We start from the raw sequence: 8,616 nt of genomic DNA on the forward strand, positions 1-8,616 counted from the left end.
TTTGAGATTTAGTCTTTATATTTAAAAAAAAATTAATCTATTAATTAATTTTATTTGTACAAAATTTATCAATTTATATTCAGGGACGAAGTCAGAAAATTATTTTAGGGGGCCGAAATTAATTTTTAATTTTTAATAACCTATATATTTATAAATTTTAAAGTATTAAATCAAAATTTTATCATTTTTAGAGGGGTCAAATATAATTTTATCTTTACTAATTTAAAATTTTTAAATTTTTAAAGGACCTAAATGGATAATTTTCTATTTTAGGAGGGTTGAGGCCCCTACCAGCCCCTTAGATGCGCCATTGTTTATACTTATATTTAAGTTTTTGATTGAGTTGATGTCAGTTGAGGATATTTTTCCATATATAAAGTAAGTTATAATATTACGAGAGTAATTTTTTTATATTTTTGTATAAAACAATAAAAATTTAATTATATTGAGATTTGAACCATGATAAAATAAATTTTAAATATATAATTAACATTATCATGTTAATCTGATTTTAAAATCAAATTTTTGCTATATAAATGTGTTCACCCACATCGATGTCATATTGTATTGTTAATTAGATTGTTGTGAGATGTAATTGATAAAAATATGGGGACTAAATCTTAATATTTTCCAAAGTATAGAGACCAATATCATATTTTGACCAAAAGAAAATGGGAGATGAAATAAACCATGGAATAGGGTTAAAAGTGGGTTTGAAATTTGGAGGGGAGTGAAGGGTTGGGTTAAAATGTAACCATGTACAATTAATTTAGCCAAAAAAGTAAGATTTTTAAATATTAAAAAAAACTCCCCCACCTACCACTTGTTGTTTGAGTGCAGCCATGCTACCAATAGGATTTGGTCACTCACATTAGCAATTTTAATTATGTAATAGAAGAATCATTGTCTGTCCAATCCATCCCCATCTCCAAATCTTTTCATCCATAACATGATCAATCCTTAAATAGGGACTAATAATTTTCATCAATAATTACATTAAACATTGTAATAACTTTTTTTCTTCGCTAAATTACTAATAAGTTTACATTTTAGTCATTAAATTTCAGAAAGTTATAAAAAATTATTGAGCTATTAAACTGATATTATTTGGTTTTTTATGTTTGCACCGTCTACATCTATCGAAAGTTTTTTTTCCCCATTCTATTAAATTGATTTGGATCTAAAGTATGTTATTTTACTCGTTGATGGATATTAACCCACTGTACCGACCGTCAAATCATTGATTAGAGCTCGCTATCCCCACTTAAAAACAAAAACTTAATAACCTAGTAACTTAAAAACTTTCAAATAGTTGAATGACTTAAATGTAAATTTCCTAATAGTTTAATGACCTTGGGTGTAATTTACTCTTTTTTTAATTTATTTTAAGGACTGCATTTCTGTCCAAAAGAGATTGGCTTATGAGGAAAATATGATTTACAAATTTCTAGGTAGCATCTTAAATAATTAGAATATTAAAAAATGTGCTTAAAATAATAAATATTTAAATATGTGGGATAATAATATTTTTTTCGTATTCTTCATGTCTGTTTTATAGTTCGTGGCTGCTCTCCTCCATTTATAATTAATTATTATAATGCATAAATGGATGAATTGATAATCAAATTATATCCAAACCTAAATTATAATATTTTTAAGTTAAAAATAAAAATAAAATAAATTAGCTAAATTAACACCAAGTTAATTTGAAAATGATGAATATTGTACTAATTTTATCAACAAATTATCTCCATAAATCAAAATATTTTCATATTTTTTTATATATTATATTTTTCGCCATTTATAAATTATATAATAATTAAAAAGCAGATAATAATTTGAAATATTGGCAGTGAAATTTTTTAACTCCACAAGCAGGATTAAAATGCTGCCACATGTCCTTAATTAATAATTTAAAAGGAAAAATATTTGGCATATTGTTAGTCGAGTAGGATCTGGGGGTTGACAAGTATCTTATAAGGTGGAGTAAAATATTAAAAAATATATTTAAAAAAAGAGACACATAGTAATTTTTTAAGACTGTTTGTGGAATAAAAAATACACTACTAATGTAACAAATACTGACCTAATTTTAAAATAAAAAATAAATAAACGAAACATATAACTACATTTTAATCTTGATTGCGAACTTGTGTATCGAATAATAATTCTTAATTATTATTTTTTGCGATACTAATTCTAATAATTTTATACAGACATGGTATTATTATTTTTTAAGATTTTTTTCTCCCTCTTGTTCACATTTTCGTGGGTAATATCTGTATTTTTTTCATTATGGTATTTGAATTTGTAATTAAATTCATTTTGGTCTTTGAACTTATATTCCATCAAGATTTGGTGATGTGATCAATCTTCTTGGAACATAACTAGATTAGTCGATCGGACTAATTGAACTGAGAATTGATCGGTATATTGGTCCAAACAAAGAGACTGAACTGATTGAATAAAAAACTACTCTAAATTGGTAAAAACAAAAATTTGGGACAAAAATCAATAGGTGAATATATTGAATCAGTTTCATAATATTTTTTACTTTTTAAATTTTTATTAAAATTTAATTGAATAATTAAATATTATTAGTCTAGTAGTTGAATCGATTAAATCGGGAACTAGTAGTCTGACTAGTTCAACCACTAGTCCAATTATTAGAACATTGTATGTGACAGGAAAGGATTGTATGAAACATGGATACCACGTCATCTGTATCCATTTTCCAATAATTTAATGCCACATCATTATTTTCCACCTAAATTTCACCATTTTCATCCTGAAAAAAATAAAGAAATTAGGATGAAATTACTAATGTGACATTAAACTATTAGAAATGGATAACATCCCTGTTCCGTTCGTATGTGACACTTTAAGCTTATACCATGTCTTTGCTTGAATTTTTTTTCAAATGATGACGTGGCCAATCTCAGAGTGTCACATCATCAAGCTTTTATAATTTTAAGTTCAGGGATTAAAATGAATCAATTGTCAAGTTCAGATATCAAAAAAAATAAAGCAATACAAGTACTAAAGTGGGCCTAATTATCAAAATAGAGGGGCTAAAAACTTATATTATTGGTTTGATTGACTAATAGATGAATAGTGAAATCTTTTGAAAGATACTAAATATGAATTATTTTAGAAAATTGCATATGAAAAAGTGAAACAGTAATAGAAAGATGAGGACCATGAATGAATTTTATTTTTTGTTTGATGCTTTTGACCTACCAACATCAATGAAAAAATAATCTATTTTTAAAATATTACAAATTTATTTTCAAATACTAAAAATATACAGTTCGAAAATTAGAAAACACTTAATCCACGTGCATCTTGCCGTTATAGTATCACTTAAATGGTTAAATTAGGAAATAATTATAAAAAAGAGAGAGAGTAAAATTAGTAACAAAGATATTATTGATAGAAAAGATAAGATTTTTTTGAGATAATATCTGTTTTTTTAGATAATATCTAAAATTATTCGTAGTCCCTCTCAACTCATAAATAGGAGGATATTGCGCTTCAGCGCACTCGAACCCACGTCTTTTTATCAATCAAATTAAGATTCAATCGATTACTAATACTTAATATTTTTCTATAAAATATTATTAATGTATTTAAATCACGTGAGCTGACCCATACTAAACATATTGCTTATGCCAGCCCCGAAAGTAGGAATCTAATTTGATAAATATTTTTAAAATTTAGGGTGAGTTTGGATGGGCGGTGCGTTTACCTGCGGTTAGTGTAAAAACAGCAGTGGCGGTGAGATTAGATACTGTAGTGATACTGTAGCATGAGACAAAAAGTAAGCTAAACGCACCGCACCGCACCCAATCGCCCATCCAAACTCACACTTATTTCGGAATGATAAAACTTCATTAAGTAATAGTTTCAAATATGAAAAAAAGGGTAAATATACATTTTAGTACTTAAACTTAGTTTTAAGGTTCAAATTGGTACTAAATTTTTTTTATCCAATTAGGTTCCTAAACTTGAATCAAGAAGCCAAGTTCATGTGCCTAACTGGATTAAAATGAACATTAGGTACAAAATTGAACCTTAAAGTTAAGTTCAAGTACATAATTGGACAAAAAAAAATCTTAGGTACCAATTTTAAAAAATAAATATTTAATATGAATCTCAAAATTACACATGAACTTTAATATTTTTACAAATTATACATATAAAATTTTGATTTTTCTTTAATTATATATGTGAAAATTTTATTTTAATTCGATTATATACATTTATAAAAAAAATTTTAATCTAATTACTTTTATATCTAGTAATATAGTCGTTTGTGAATACAATAAGCAAATATAAAATGGTGTCACGTTAGTAACAAAGGCAAAGCCAGGGGGCAAGAAGGGGCCTTGGCCCCCTTGGTCAATTGAGAAAATATCATTAGTACTACTTCTTAAATATTAATCATTCAGTCCTTTAATCATTAGAATAAATGGAAAAATTTAATTTTGCCCCCTCATAAAAATTAATTATATAATTGAAGTCCTTTTAGAATAAAATTTTTAACTTCAACACCTTTAAAATTTTATAATTTTATCTCACCCTACTTAAACAAAATTTTTAATTTTATCCCTAATTAGTGGTTATAAAAGTTAAACTAAAATTGAAATTCCATATATATGATTGCACAAATTAAAAATAATGTATTACATTAATATTAAATTTAAATTAATATACAAAATTAAAATTCGTGTGTCGGCCTGAAGGTTAGGGTGTTTACCACCCCAAGTGTGGTCTGGGTTCGGGTCACGTTAATAGCGTTGTTGTTAGGACTTTACTCTCCTCTTATAAGTTAAAAAAAATACAAAATTGAGATTTATTTGAAAGAGTTAAAATGAGGTGAACCGACCCATACTAAAAAATTTGATTAATGCAGCCGCAAAAATAGGATAAGAAAACAAAATAAGTTGGGGAGGGGATTTTAAGTCACGTGAAAATGCATGCCAAATTTGGCGGCAGTGAGAACCAGCCGTAATCCACGTTGACTGGTCGGACCGACCGGTCGAATTGCCATACACCAATGAATATGGTTCTAACTGTACACTTCTGTTTCTGTTTCTATCTGCCGGGGGTAAAATGGTCAATATACGAAAAAGTTCACTTATATTGCAATGCAAGGAAACCGAGTAAACAAAAGTGGGCATTCAAGATTCCTAAGTAGACCTGTTCATGGGCCGGGCCGGGTCGGGTTCGGGCCGGGCCCGGAAAAATTTCAGCCCGACTCTTAGGCCCGGGCCCGGCCCAAAATATGGGCCTAAAATTTTGTCCAGGCCCGAGCTCGGCCCGGCCCGGTTTTTAATAAACACAAAAAATAATTTAAAAATAAAAAAATAAAAATAAAAATAAAAATAAAATTTTTTTAAAGTATTTTAAAATTAAAAAATTAAAAAATATATATTTATTATATTCGGGTCGGGCCGGGCCGGGTTTGGGCCAAAAAAGTTGAGCCCGAGCCCGGCCCATTTTTTAAACAGGCCTCGTTTTTTTGCCCAAGCCCATATTTCAGGCCTATATTTTTATCCGAACCCTTCCATATTTCGGGCGGGCCGTCAGGCTGGGCCGGGCCGCCCGGCCCATGGACAGGTCTATTCCTAAGGGTTGTTGGTACCATTTTTATGGCGGTTATATCACAATATATTAGGTTCCTAAGGGTAATGATGTTTGAATGGATTGGATCACTCGATTGAACTGATTAGATTGAGAATTAATTGGAGTATCAATCCAAATAATAAATTTTGAATCGGCTGAATCTGGAATTGATATAGAGAAATGACTTGGTTAAATGTGTGTTACTCTCACAGGGAACCCATGTTCCCTTTAGATTTATCCTTTCCCCAAATTTGGTCATTTTTTTCAAAAGTTCACATAAGTTATTTGGTCCTCGTAACCCATTAATCAATAACATGTTTAGATTACCAATTAACAAAAGTTGTCTTCTGCATACAAAATAATATTTGTGGTGCAACTTCTTATTAGTTTAATATAGATAATTAAGGAGCCATGTAATTTGCTTATATCATTAGCTTATACATACAAAATAATTGAGGACATACCAACATAGAGGTAATGAATGACATGTGTATATTTCCATGCATAACTAGTTTGACCATTCATCAAATACGATGAAATTACTACATTAAGGTACAATAATCTAATAGAGGTCATGACATGTTTGTAGATGCTGAAGTTGGCTTGAGAGTTAAGCTTTCGATGAATTGAGGTTGAGGGAGACTCCAAGGCCATCATTATTCGAGTAGCATCACAAGATACTGATAGATTGTTGAATGTACATTTGATAGAAGAAAATGGACACTTATCTTTGAAGTCTATATTTTTTGTCTCACCTTAGATGCGATGAAAATAAGGTAACCCATTGGTTGGCAATGGAAGGACACCAAGATATATAAATGAAACCCTTGGTTTTCTCGAGTTTGCATTGGAATATGAAAACAAGGTTGGATGTCATCATCTTTCAAAACAAACTTTTCTCTTGTAGGTACACCAGGTTTAGTTCCTTTTGACGTCTAAGCATCCAATCTATATTGGTTTATCCACATAAGAACACTCAAGAAACCTTATCAAGGTTAAGAATCCACTTTGTCGGGGCAATGCTAGCTACCTCATCACATGGACCCAACCACCTAAGTCGAAATGTTGTGAAGCTGAAGAAAGATGAAGAAGAAATTCTAATCGACCAAGGCAAGAATCCAAGGAGACTAAAGGCTTTCCACATGCTAAGTAGGGGTACCTAAGTGGAATTAGTAGCCATAGGGTTTACAACACCAATTTTTGGTATTTGTACCTTAATCTCTACGACTTTATTGATACGTTGGTAAAAAATATAATTACATTTGGTTAAAAAATATTAACCCATCGTGATCTATTAGGCCTTTCAATCTATGACACTCATTCGATCCTTTTATCGTATATCCCATATGAGCTAAAAGCCATGAGTACTTGTTGACTACCATGTTAATCTTCCGATTCTTTATATTAGCCTTGATTAATTGCCTTCACTGAGGATTTGTAGTTAATATGAATCAACAGAACTTAGGGTTTGTATGTCTCATGTCATACCCAATACCACCCACCATAAGCATCCATTCTTGGGATCTGTTTTTGAAGAAATCAAAGTATGGTACTTATCATACAAGGAGGGCCAGCTCTTCAAATCCAGGGATCAGCTACATTAACTGACACATGAGAATATTTTTAGAGGCACTTCAGTGGAATACGTAGTGAAGCTCTTATTCAATAAACGTCTTTTTAATAAGCAGCTGCAAGTTATCCTCAAATATCCTATAATTCAGTATATCGGGTTTATTGTATGCATCCTATGCATGAAGGCTTAACATGCGTTAATATTTAAGCACGAGTTAACATACACCTTTAAAGTACTATAATCTTTACTCTAAATTAGGCTCTAAACTTTAAAATATTCTAATTATATCCCTAAATTATCGATGTTGTGTCAACAGGGTCCTTTCCATTATAAATAAATTCAACCTTAAACTTTATTATAAGAATGTATCATATATATATATATAATGAATCTGTAAGACTGTTTGATGTGGGAAAGTGAAACAAATTTAGATAAATCTCTGTATAAGATAAAGTTGTCAGTTAAATGCTTCTTTCATAACCAACAATTGGAATTTAAATCTCTTCAGAACAACCATCACCTAAACTATAAATGCTTGCTTTCTTAACTTTTATAAAGGATTGAGTTTTGGTATGCTAAATTGCTAGGTCTTCATGGCCGGGCCGGCCCAGAAAAAATTTCGGCCCGAAATATGGGCCTAAAATTTTATCTAGGCCCGGTCCGAGAAAAAATTCTAAGCCCGAGCCCAGCTCGGCCCGGCCCATTTTTTAATAAACACCAAAAAATTATTTTAAAAAATAAAAAGTATTTTAAATTTTTTTTAATTTTTTAAAAAATATATATTTATTATATATTCGGGCCGGGCCGGGGCTCGGGCCAAAAAAGTGGTGCCCAAGGCGCGACCTGTTTTCTAAACGGGCCTCATTTTTTTGCCAAATCCATATTTCGGACCTATATTTTTACCCTAACCCTCCCATATTTTAGGAGGGCCGTCGGGCTAGGCCGAGCCGCCCGGCCCATGAACACCTCTATTGCTAACCAACTACCATAATCTTTCCATTTTATCTTTATATTTAGAATCCAACAATTAATAAGAAATTTATTACAATCATTTTCGATTTTCTTTATCTTTAGAGTTGCAAATAAACAGAACGTTTATTGGTTCATGTTCGTTTATTTAGTAAACGAACATGAACAATATTTCGAACTTATTTATCAAACAAATCAAATACGAACTAAGTTATTTCAGTTTATCTATGTTTATATAAAGATTGTCTAATAAGTCATTTAAAATTCGTTTATTGTATATTAATAAAAAGTATTATTGTTTGAAGCCAAAAAAAGTATTATTATCTTTGTGCTTATTTTATTTATTTATAATAAAATTGTTAATATTTGTAAATAATTATTTTATATCAAAAAATATGATATATGTCTGTTTTTCGTTTATTTGTTTGCTATTCATGAACATCTTC

Source organism: Gossypium hirsutum, chromosome D13 (genome assembly GCF_007990345.1).
Source record: "Gossypium hirsutum isolate 1008001.06 chromosome D13, Gossypium_hirsutum_v2.1, whole genome shotgun sequence".
In the NCBI taxonomy this organism is placed as follows: Eukaryota; Viridiplantae; Streptophyta; class Magnoliopsida; order Malvales; family Malvaceae; genus Gossypium; species Gossypium hirsutum.